This window comes from Octopus bimaculoides, chromosome 29 (assembly GCF_046866305.1).
Source record: "Octopus bimaculoides isolate indiv1 chromosome 29, ASM4686630v1, whole genome shotgun sequence".
Taxonomy (NCBI): domain Eukaryota; kingdom Metazoa; phylum Mollusca; class Cephalopoda; order Octopoda; family Octopodidae; genus Octopus; species Octopus bimaculoides.
Window position 1 is genome coordinate 927,304 of NC_142956.1, and position 13,534 is coordinate 940,837.

Genomic DNA, 13,534 nt, shown 5'->3' on the forward strand with positions numbered 1-13,534 from the left:
ATTCACATTGACATTACACATCCAACGGAGCATACTGGCTTCATTCCTTGCGAGCTTACGTATGTCCTCAGCAGTTACAGCCCATGTTTCACTGCCATGTAGCATGGCTGTTCGTACACATGCGTCATACAGTTTGCCTTTTACTCTGAGTGAGAGTCCCTTTGTCGCCAGCAGGGGTAAGAGCTCTCTAAACTTTGCCCAGGCTATTCTTATTCTAGCAGCTACACTTTCAGTGCACCCACCCCTACTACTAACTTGGTCGCCCAGATAGCGGAAGCTATCAACTACCTCTAGTTTTTCACCTTGGAATGAGATAGAAGTTGTTTCCTGTCTGTTTACAGTCTTTATTGCACCTGAACATCTGCCACAAACAAAAACTAACTTGCTAGTTAACCTGCCTTTGATGTTGCTGCACCTCTTATGTGTCCATAGCTTGCACCGGGTACATCTTATAGAGTTACTACCTACTCCTTTTCTACATACTGAGCAGGGCCATCTACCTGAAGGGGTTTGGGTTTTATCTACCTTCCTACTTATTAGGATTTTGGTTTTAGCTAGGTTGACTCTAAGGCCCTTCAATTCTAGACCTTGCTTCCACACCTGAAACTTCTCCTCTAGTTCTGATAGTGACTCCGCAATTAGGGCAAGGTCATCAGCATAGAGGAGCTCCCAGGGGCAACCTGTCTTGAACTCCTCTGTGATTGCCTGGAGGACTATGATAAATAAGAGGGGGCTGAGGACGGAACCTTGGTGGACCCCTACCTCTACCTGGAATTCATTGCTGTACTCATTTCCAACCCTCACCTTACTGGCAGCATCTCTGTACATGGCTCGCACAGCTCTCACTAACCATTCTTCTATCCCAAGTTTCCTCATTGACCACCAGATAAGGGATCGGGGGACCCTGTCAAAGGCTTTCTCCATGTCAACGAAAGCCAGGTACAGAGGTTTATCCTTGGTTAGGTATTTCTCCTGCAGCTGTCTTACTAGAAATATGGCATCAGTGGTGCTTTTACCTGGCACGAACCCAAACTGCATCTCATCTAAATTGATTCACTCCCTAATTAGTTGGGCTATGACCCTCTCCGTAACTTTCATAACCTGATCTAACAGCTTGATGCCTCTGTAATTATTTGTATCTAAAGCGTCACCTTTACCTTTGTAGCAGTTGACTATGGTGCTGCTACACCAGTCATTGGGTATGACTCCTTCGTGTATCACCTGGTTCGTAATACGGGTGACTAGGCTGTAGCCAACACTGCCAGATATCTTGAGCATCTCTGCAGTGATTCTTGATGGGTCGGGGGCTTTCCCGGTCTTCATACTCTTAATTGCATTATCTACCCTGGTACTATCAACTCGGATAGCTGGTCCCTCAATTGGGTCGACATACGGCAGGCTCTCTTCCTCCCATTCATTCTCTTTATTAAGCAATCTATCGTAGTGGCATCTCCAGACCTCTTTCTTTGCATCTATACATATATATATATATATATATATATATATATATTTGAATATACATACACAATAACACACATATATATATAGGCATATGCATATGTGTGTGTATGTGTATATATAAGTTTTTCTCATTTGAGAAAAACCAAATCAAATCTTCTTCTGCTGGATTTTTCAGTTTGTTTTCAGAGCCTTTTAGATCTGATGCAGTGATTTTCTTTTGCTTTTTGGGGACAAATTGACTTTTCCTCATCACATAAGACTTATATCTGATGTCTTCATGGAGAACATTTCTGACTGTTCCTTCCGACACATGGAGATCTTTTGCAATTGACCTCAGGGACTTTTTGGAATTGTAATTCATGGTCTGTTGACCTGTCGACCTGTCATCAAATGATTCTGTTGAAATACAGAAATGACAAATTGACTGAGTTTTCTCCCTTACACTACAAACTGTTGTTTCCTGTTGTATGCATTAACCCTTGGAACTTCAGAAGGGTCTGCACATCACCATCTGTCATTTCTTCTGTTAACTTTCTGATCTTGGTCAAAGTTTTTCTCATTTGAGAAAAAACCAAATCTAATCTTCTTCTGCTGGATTTTTCAGTTTGTTTTCAGAGCCTTTTAGATCTGATGCAGTGATTTTCTTTTGCTTTTTGGGGACAAATTGACTTTTCCTCATCACATAAGACTTACGTCTGATGTCTTCATGGAGAACATTTCTGACTGTTCCTTCCGACACATGGAGATCTTTTGCAATTGACCTCAGGGACTTTCTGGGATTGTAATCCATGGTCTGTTGAACTTGCTGGATAAATTCAGGTGTTCTGGTGATTTTAGAGCATTTAGAATGCTTTTTATGCTTTGATACTGGTGATACGTTTCCATCTTCTGTCTCTAGCTCTTTACAAACTTTGTAGACAAAAGATCTGGCAACTTTTGAAACTCAAGATATTTCTAAACCGCTATGCTCAGCCTTTATAACTCCAATAACAGCATGCCTCTTCATTTCTTGAGTAAGCTGAGGGTCTGCCATTATTATTTTCAGAAACAAAGATTATACAGAGTTAGCAAAAACTGCAGCAATGACCCAAAAATGTATGTCCTCAAATAAATTACTCACCCTGTACATACGTATGTATGCGTATACATGTATACATACAGTAATAATGAGTGATACCATTAAGAGGATGTATAAAGTTAAGGGTGTGAAGAATGCACATTCCAAAGGGGTCAGGCTTTATCTGTGATTGTCATCCAAGGGGGGTCAGTGGAATAGGGGGCTGACATTCCTTGGATCACACTGCCTGCACACCCATCACCACAACCACCACCACCACCACCACCACCATCATTGCCATCATCACTACTACTACAACTACCACTAAAACTGCTTCCAACTCCTTGACCACCACTACAGACATCCCTCGTTAATAGAGCACCAACAGTGGTGGGGTGGGGTCGGTTGTTGGAGTTGTTGGAGGTGGTAGTGGGCTTCGTTTAGGGGGACAAGGGCTTATTGTGTGATAAGAAACACACTTGTGTGTGTGTTGCTATGTGTATATTTGTATTAGTGCATATGAAAGTATATATATATGTGTGTGTGTGTGTATAAAAACACACATGTGCATGCATATACATACGCACGTATATCATCATCATCATCATCATCATCGTTTAACGTCCGCTTTCCATGCTAGCATGGGATGGACAATTTGACTGAGGACTGGTGAAACCGGATGGCAACACCAGGCTCCAATCTAATTTGGCAGAGTTTCTACAGCTGGATGCCCTTCCTAACGCCAACCACTCAGAGAGTGTAGTAGGTGCTTTTACGTGTCACCTGCACAAAGGCCAGTCAGGCGATACTGGTAACGGCCACGCTCGAAATGGTGTCTTTTATGTGCCACCCGCACAAGCCAGTCCAGGGGCACTGGCAACGATCTCGCTCGAAAATCCTATGGAAGCCAGTCAGGCGGTACTGGCAACGGCCACGCTCAAAATGGTGCATCTTATGTGCCACCCGCACAAGAGCCAGTCCAGGGGCACTGGTAACGATCTTACTTGGCTTGCCGGGTCTTCTCACGCACAGCACATTTCCAAAGGTCTCGGTCAGTAGTCATCGCCTCGGTGAGGCCCAATGTACGAAGGTCTTGCCTCACCACCTCAGCCCAGGCCTTCCTGGGACTACCTCTTCCACGGGTTCTCCCAACTGTTAGGGTGTGGCACTTTTTCACGCAGCTATCCTCATCCATTCTCACCACATGTCCATACCAGCGCAATCGTCTCTCTTGCACACCACAACTGATACTTCTAATGTTCAGCTTTTCTCTCAAGATACACTCTGACGGATATTCACATTGACATTACACATCCAACGGAGCATACTGGCTTCATTCCTTGCGAGCTTACGTATGTCCTCAGCAGTTACAGCCCATGTTTCACTGCCATGTAGCATGGCTGTTCGTACACATGCGTCATACAGTTTGCCTTTTACTCTGAGTGAGAGTCCCTTTGTCGCCAGCAGGGGTAAGAGCTCTCTAAACTTTGCCCAGGCTATTCTTATTCTAGCAGCTACACTTTCAGTGCACCCACCCCTACTACTAACTTGGTCGCCCAGATAGCGGAAGCTATCAACTACCTCTAGTTTTTCACCTTGGAATGAGATAGAAGTTGTTTCCTGTCTGTTTACAGTCTTTATTGCACCTGAACATCTGCCACAAACAAAAACTAACTTGCTAGTTAACCTGCCTTTGATGTTGCTGCACCTCTTATGTGTCCATAGCTTGCACCGGGTACATCTTATAGAGTTACTACCTACTCCTTTTCTACATACTGAGCAGGGCCATCTACCTGAAGGGGTTTGTGTTTTATCTACCTTCCTACTTATTAGGATTTTGGTTTTAGCTAGGTTGACTCTAAGGCCCTTCAATTCTAGACCTTGCTTCCACACCTGAAACTTCTCCTCTAGTTCTGATAGTGACTCCGCAATTAGGGCAAGGTCATCAGCATAGAGGAGCTCCCAGGGGCAACCTGTCTTGAACTCCTCTGTGATTGCCTGGAGGACTATGATAAATAAGAGGGGGCTGAGGACGGAACCTTGGTGGACCCCTACCTCTACCTGGAATTCATTGCTGTACTCATTTCCAACCCTCACCTTACTGACAGCATCTCTGTACATGGCTCACACAGCTCTCACTAACCATTCTTCTATCCCAAGTTTCCTCATTGACCACCAGATAAGGGATCGGGGGACCCTGTCAAAGGCTTTCTCCATGTCAACGAAAGCCAGGTACAGAGGTTTATCCTTAGCTAGGTATTTCTCCTGCAACTGTCTCACTAGAAATAAGGCATCAGTAGTGCTTTTACCTGGCACGAACCCAAACTGCATCTCATCTAAATTGATTCACTCCCTAATTAGTTGGGCTATGACCCTCTCCGTAACTTTCATAACCTGATCTAACAGCTTGATGCCTCTGTAATTATTTGTATCTAAAGCGTCACCTTTCCCTTTGTAGCAGTTGACTATGGTGCTGCTACACCAGTCATTGGGTATGACTCCTTCGTGTATCACCTGGTTCGTAATACGGGTGACTAGGCTGTAGCCAACACTGCCAGATATTTTGAGCATCTCTGCAGTGATTCCTGATGGGTCGGGGGCTTTCCCGGTCTTCATACTCTTAATTGCATTATCTACCCTGGTACTGTCAACTCGGATAGCTGGTCCCTCTGTTGGGTCTACATACGGCAGGCTCTCTTTCTTCCATTCATTCTCTTTATTAAGCAATCTATCGTAGTGGCATCTCCAGACCTCTTTCTTTGCATCTATACATATATATATATATATATATATATATATATATATATATATATATATATATTTGAATATACATACACAAAAACACACATATATATATAGGCATATGCATATGTGTGTGTATGTGTATATATAAGTTTTTCTCATTTGAGAAAAACCAAATCAAATCTTCTTCTGCTGGATTTTTCAGTTTGTTTTCAGAGCCTTTTAGATCTGATGCAGTGATTTTCTTTTGCTTTTTGGGGACAAATTGACTTTTCCTCATCACATAAGACTTATATCTGATGTCTTCATGGAGAACATTTCTGACTGTTCCTTCCGACACATGGAGATCTTTTGCAATTGACCTCAGGGACTTTTTGGAATTGTAATTCATGGTCTGTTGACCTGTCGACCTGTCATCAAATGATTCTGTTGAAATACAGAAATGACAAATTGACTGAGTTTTCTCCCTTACACTACAAACTGTTGTTTCCTGTTGTATGCATTAACCCTTGGAACTTCAGAAGGGTCTGCACATCACCATCTGTCATTTCTTCTGTTAACTTTCTGATCTTGGTCAAAGTTTTTCTCATTTGAGAAAAAACCAAATCTAATCTTCTTCTGCTGGATTTTTCAGTTTGTTTTCAGAGCCTTTTAGATCTGATGCAGTGATTTTCTTTTGCTTTTTGGGGACAAATTGACTTTTCCTCATCACATAAGACTTACGTCTGATGTCTTCATGGAGAACATTTCTGACTGTTCCTTCCGACACATGGAGATCTTTTGCAATTGACCTCAGGGACTTTCTGGGATTGTAATCCATGGTCTGTTGAACTTGCTGGATAAATTCAGGTGTTCTGGTGATTTTAGAGCATTTAGAATGCTTTTTATGCTTTGATACTGGTGATACGTTTCCATCTTCTGTCTCTAGCTCTTTACAAACTTTGTAGACAAAAGATCTGGCAACTTTTGAAACTCAAGATATTTCTAAACCGCTATGCTCAGCCTTTATAACCCCAATAACAGCATGCCTCTTCATTTCTTGAGTAAGCTGAGGGTCTGCCATTATTATTTTCAGAAACAAAGATTATACAGAGTTAGCAAAAACTGCAGCAATGACCCAAAAATGTATGTCCTCAAATAAATTACTCACCCTGTACATACGTATGTATGCGTATACATGTATACATACAGTAATAATGAGTGATACCATTAAGAGGATGTATAAAGTTAAGGGTGTGAAGAATGCACATTCCAAAGGGGTCAGGCTTTATCTGTGATTGTCATCCAAGGGGGGTCAGTGGAATAGGGGGCTGACATTCCTTGGATTACACTGCCTGCACACCCATCACCACAACCACCACCACCACCACCACCACCATCATTGCCATCATCACTACTACTACAACTACCACTAAAACTGCTTCCAACTCCTTGACCACCACTACAGACATCCCTCGTTAATAGAGCACCAACAGTGGTGGGGTGGGGTCGGTTGTTGGAGTTGTTGGAGGTGGTAGTGGGCTTCGTTTAGGGGGACAAGGGCTTATTGTGTGATAAGAAACACACTTGTGTGTGTGTTGCTATGTGTATATTTGTATTAGTGCATATGAAAGTATATATATATGTGTGTGTGTGTATAAAAACACACATGTGCATGCATATACATACGCACGTATATCATCATCATCATCATCATCATCGTTTAACGTCCGCTTTCCATGCTAGCATGGGATGGACAATTTGACTGAGGACTGGTGAAACCGGATGGCAACACCAGGCTCCAATCTAATTTGGCAGAATTTCTACAGCTGGATGCCCTTCCTAACGCCAACCACTCAGAGAGTGTAGTAGGTGCTTTTACGTGTCACCTGCACAAAGGCCAGTCAGGCGATACTGGTAACGGCCACGCTCGAAATGGTGTCTTTTATGTGCCACCCGCACAAGCCAGTCCAGGGGCACTGGCAACAATCTCGCTCGAAAATCCTATGGAAGCCAGTCAGGCGGTACTGGCAACGGCCACGCTCAAAATGGTGCATCTTATGTGCCACCCGCACAAGAGCCAGTCCAGGGGCACTGGTAACGATCTTACTTGGCTTGCCGGGTCTTCTCACGCACAGCACATTTCCAAAGGTCTCGGTCAGTAGTCATCGCCTCGGTGAGGCCCAATGTACGAAGGTCTTGCCTCACCACCTCAGCCCAGGCCTTCCTGGGACTACCTCTTCCACGGGTTCTCCCAACTGTTAGGGTGTGGCACTTTTTCACGCAGCTATCCTCATCCATTCTCACCACATGTCCATACCAGCGCAATCGTCTCTCTTGCACACCACAACTGATACTTCTAATGTTCAGCTTTTCTCTCAAGATACACTCTGACGGATATTCACATTGACATTACACATCCAACGGAGCATACTGGCTTCATTCCTTGCGAGCTTACGTATGTCCTCAGCAGTTACAGCCCATGTTTCACTGCCATGTAGCATGGCTGTTCGTACACATGCGTCATACAGTTTGCCTTTTACTCTGAGTGAGAGTCCCTTTGTCGCCAGCAGGGGTAAGAGCTCTCTAAACTTTGCCCAGGCTATTCTTATTCTAGCAGCTACACTTTCAGTGCACCCACCCCTACTACTAACTTGGTCGCCCAGATAGCGGAAGCTATCAACTACCTCTAGTTTTTCACCTTGGAATGAGATAGAAGTTGTTTCCTGTCTGTTTACAGTCTTTATTGCACCTGAACATCTGCCACAAACAAAAACTAACTTGCTAGTTAACCTGCCTTTGATGTTGCTGCACCTCTTATGTGTCCATAGCTTGCACCGGGTACATCTTATAGAGTTACTACCTACTCCTTTTCTACATACTGAGCAGGGCCATCTACCTGAAGGGGTTTGTGTTTTATCTACCTTCCTACTTATTAGGATTTTGGTTTTAGCTAGGTTGACTCTAAGGCCCTTCAATTCTAGACCTTGCTTCCACACCTGAAACTTCTCCTCTAGTTCTGATAGTGACTCCGCAATTAGGGCAAGGTCATCAGCATAGAGGAGCTCCCAGGGGCAACCTGTCTTGAACTCCTCTGTGATTGCCTGGAGGACTATGATAAATAAGAGGGGGCTGAGGACGGAACCTTGGTGGACCCCTACCTCTACCTGGAATTCATTGCTGTACTCATTTCCAACCCTCACCTTACTGGCAGCATCTCTGTACATGGCTCACACAGCTCTCACTAACCATTCTTCTATCCCAAGTTTCCTCATTGACCACCAGATAAGGGATCGGGGGACCCTGTCAAAGGCTTTCTCCATGTCAACGAAAGCCAGGTACAGAGGTTTATCCTTGGTTAGGTATTTCTCCTGCAGCTGTCTTACTAGAAATATGGCATCAGTGGTGCTTTTACCTGGCACGAACCCAAACTGCATCTCATCTAAATTGATTCACTCCCTAATTAGTTGGGCTATGACCCTCTCCGTAACTTTCATAACCTGATCTAACAGCTTGATGCCTCTGTAATTATTTGTATCTAAAGCGTCACCTTTCCCTTTGTAGCAGTTGACTATGGTGCTGCTACACCAGTCATTGGGTATGACTCCTTCGTGTATCACCTGGTTCGTAATACGGGTGACTAGGCTATAGCCAACACTGCCAGATATCTTGAGCATCTCTGCAGTGATTCTTGATGGGTCGGGGGCTTTCCCGGTCTTCATACTCTTAATTGCATTATCTACCCTGGTACTATCAACTCGGATAGCTGGTCCCTCAATTGGGTCGACATACGGCAGGCTCTCTTCCTCCCATTCATTCTCTTTATTAAGCAATCTATCGTAGTGGCATCTCCAGACCTCTTTCTTTGCATCTATACATATATATATATATATATATATATATATATATATATATATATATATATATATATATATTTGAATATACATACACAAAAACACACATATATATATAGGCATATGCATATGTGTGTGTATGTGTATATATAAGTTTTTCTCATTTGAGAAAAACCAAATCAAATCTTCTTCTGCTGGATTTTTCAGTTTGTTTTCAGAGCCTTTTAGATCTGATGCAGTGATTTTCTTTTGCTTTTTGGGGACAAATTGACTTTTCCTCATCACATAAGACTTATATCTGATGTCTTCATGGAGAACATTTCTGACTGTTCCTTCCGACACATGGAGATCTTTTGCAATTGACCTCAGGGACTTTTTGGAATTGTAATTCATGGTCTGTTGACCTGTCGACCTGTCATCAAATGATTCTGTTGAAATACAGAAATGACAAATTGACTGAGTTTTCTCCCTTACACTACAAACTGTTGTTTCCTGTTGTATGCATTAACCCTTGGAACTTCAGAAGGGTCTGCACATCACCATCTGTCATTTCTTCTGTTAACTTTCTGATCTTGGTCAAAGTTTTTCTCATTTGAGAAAAAACCAAATCTAATCTTCTTCTGCTGGATTTTTCAGTTTGTTTTCAGAGCCTTTTAGATCTGATGCAGTGATTTTCTTTTGCTTTTTGGGGACAAATTGACTTTTCCTCATCACATAAGACTTACGTCTGATGTCTTCATGGAGAACATTTCTGACTGTTCCTTCCGACACATGGAGATCTTTTGCAATTGACCTCAGGGACTTTCTGGGATTGTAATCCATGGTCTGTTGAACTTGCTGGATAAATTCAGGTGTTCTGGTGATTTTAGAGCATTTAGAATGCTTTTTATGCTTTGATACTGGTGATACGTTTCCATCTTCTGTCTCTAGCTCTTTACAAACTTTGTAGACAAAAGATCTGGCAACTTTTGAAACTCAAGATATTTCTAAACCGCTATGCTCAGCCTTTATAACCCCAATAACAGCATGCCTCTTCATTTCTTGAGTAAGCTGAGGGTCTGCCATTATTATTTTCAGAAACAAAGATTATACAGAGTTAGCAAAAACTGCAGCAATGACCCAAAAATGTATGTCCTCAAATAAATTACTCACCCTGTACATACGTATGTATGCGTATACAAGTATACATACAGTAATAATGAGTGATACCATTAAGAGGATGTATAAAGTTAAGGGTGTGAAGAATGCACATTCCAAAGGGGTCAGGCTTTATCTGTGATTGTCATCCAAGGGGGGTCAGTGGAATAGGGGGCTGACATTCCTTGGATTACACTGCCTGCACACCCATCACCACAACCACCACCACCACCACCACCACCATCATTGCCATCATCACTACTACTACAACTACCACTAAAACTGCTTCCAGCTCCTTGACCACCACTACAGACATCCCTCGTTAATAGAGCACCAACAGTGGTGGGGTGGGGTCGGTTGTTGGAGTTGTTGGAGGTGGTAGTGGGCTTCGTTTAGGGGGACAAGGGCTTATTGTGTGATAAGAAACACACTTGTGTGTGTGTTGCTATGTGTATATTTGTATTAGTGCATATGAAAGTATATATATATGTGTGTGTGTGTATAAAAACACACATGTGCATGCATATACATACGCACGTATATCATCATCATCATCATCATCATCGTTTAACGTCCGCTTTCCATGCTAGCATGGGATGGACAATTTGACTGAGGACTGGTGAAACCGGATGGCAACACCAGGCTCCACTCTAATTTGGCAGAGTTTCTACAGCTGGATGCCCTTCCTAACGCCAACCACTCAGAGAGTGTAGTAGGTGCTTTTACGTGTCACCTGCACAAAGGCCAGTCAGGCGATACTGGTAACGGCCACGCTCGAAATGGTGTCTTTTATGTGCCACCCGCACAAGCCAGTCCAGGGGCACTGGCAACGATCTCGCTCGAAAATCCTATGGAAGCCAGTCAGGCGGTACTGGCAACGGCCACGCTCAAAATGGTGCATCTTATGTGCCACCCGCACAAGAGCCAGTCCAGGGGCACTGGTAACGATCTTACTTGGCTTGCCGGGTCTTCTCACGCACAGCACATTTCCAAAGGTCTCGGTCAGTAGTCATCGCCTCGGTGAGGCCCAATGTACGAAGGTCTTGCCTCACCACCTCAGCCCAGGCCTTCCTGGGACTACCTCTTCCACGGGTTCTCCCAACTGTTAGGGTGTGGCACTTTTTCACGCAGCTATCCTCATCCATTCTCACCACATGTCCATACCAGCGCAATCGTCTCTCTTGCACACCACAACTGATACTTCTAATGTTCAGCTTTTCTCTCAAGATACACTCTGACGGATATTCACATTGACATTACACATCCAACGGAGCATACTGGCTTCATTCCTTGCGAGCTTACGTATGTCCTCAGCAGTTACAGCCCATGTTTCACTGCCATGTAGCATGGCTGTTCGTACACATGCGTCATACAGTTTGCCTTTTACTCTGAGTGAGAGTCCCTTTGTCGCCAGCAGGGGTAAGAGCTCTCTAAACTTTGCCCAGGCTATTCTTATTCTAGCAGCTACACTTTCAGTGCACCCACCCCTACTACTAACTTGGTCGCCCAGATAGCGGAAGCTATCAACTACCTCTAGTTTTTCACCTTGGAATGAGATAGAAGTTGTTTCCTGTCTGTTTACAGTCTTTATTGCACCTGAACATCTGCCACAAACAAAAACTAACTTGCTAGTTAACCTGCCTTTGATGTTGCTGCACCTCTTATGTGTCCATAGCTTGCACCGGGTACATCTTATAGAGTTACTACCTACTCCTTTTCTACATACTGAGCAGGGCCATCTACCTGAAGGGGTTTGTGTTTTATCTACCTTCCTACTTATTAGGATTTTGGTTTTAGCTAGGTTGACTCTAAGGCCCTTCAATTCTAGACCTTGCTTCCACACCTGAAACTTCTCCTCTAGTTCTGATAGTGACTCCGCAATTAGGGCAAGGTCATCAGCATAGAGGAGCTCCCAGGGGCAACCTGTCTTGAACTCCTCTGTGATTGCCTGGAGGACTATGATAAATAAGAGGGGGCTGAGGACGGAACCTTGGTGGACCCCTACCTCTACCTGGAATTCATTGCTGTACTCATTTCCAACCCTCACCTTACTGGCAGCATCTCTGTACATGGCTCGCACAGCTCTCACTAACCATTCTTCTATCCCAAGTTTCCTCATTGACCACCAGATAAGGGATCGGGGGACCCTGTCAAAGGCTTTCTCCATGTCAACGAAAGCCAGGTACAGAGGTTTATCCTTGGTTAGGTATTTCTCCTGCAGCTGTCTTACTAGAAATATGGCATCAGTGGTGCTTTAACCTGGCACGAACCCAAACTGCATCTCATCTAAATTGATTCACTCCCTAATTAGTTGGGCTATGACCCTCTCCGTAACTTTCATAACCTGATCTAACAGCTTGATGCCTCTGTAATTATTTGTATCTAAAGCATCACCTTTACCTTTGTAGCAGTTTACTATGGTGCTGCTACACCAGTCATTGGGTATGACTCCTTCGTGTATCACCTGGTTCGTAATACGGGTGACTAGGCTATAGCCAACACTGCCAGATATCTTGAGCATCTCTGCAGTGATTCTTGATGGGTCGGGGGCTTTCCCGGTCTTCATACTCTTAATTGCATTATCTACCCTGGTACTATCAACTCGGATAGCTGGTCCCTCAATTGGGTCGACATACGGCAGGCTCTCTTCCTCCCATTCATTCTCTTTATTAAGCAATCTATCGTAGTGGCATCTCCAGACCTCTTTCTTTGCATCTATACATATATATATATATATATAAATATATATATATATTTGGATATACATACACAAAAACACACATATATATATAGGCATATGCATATGTGTGTGTATGTGTATATATAAGTTTTTCTCATTTGAGAAAAACCAAATCAAATCTTCTTCTGCTGGATTTTTCAGTTTGTTTTCAGAGCCTTTTAGATCTGATGCAGTGATTTTCTTTTGCTTTTTGGGGACAAATTGACTTTTCCTCATCACATAAGACTTATATCTGATGTCTTCATGGAGAACATTTCTGACTGTTCCTTCCGACACATGGAGATCTTTTGCAATTGACCTCAGGGACTTTTTGGAATTGTAATTCATGGTCTGTTGACCTGTCGACCTGTCATCAAATGATTCTGTTGAAATACAGAAATGACAAATTGACTGAGTTTTCTCCCTTACACTACAAACTGTTGTTTCCTGTTGTATGCATTAACCCTTGGAACTTCAGAAGGGTCTGCACATCACCATCTGTCATTTCTTCTGTTAACTTTCTGATCTTGGTCAAAGTTTTTCTCATTTGAGAAAAAACCAAATCTAATCTTCTTCTGCTGGATT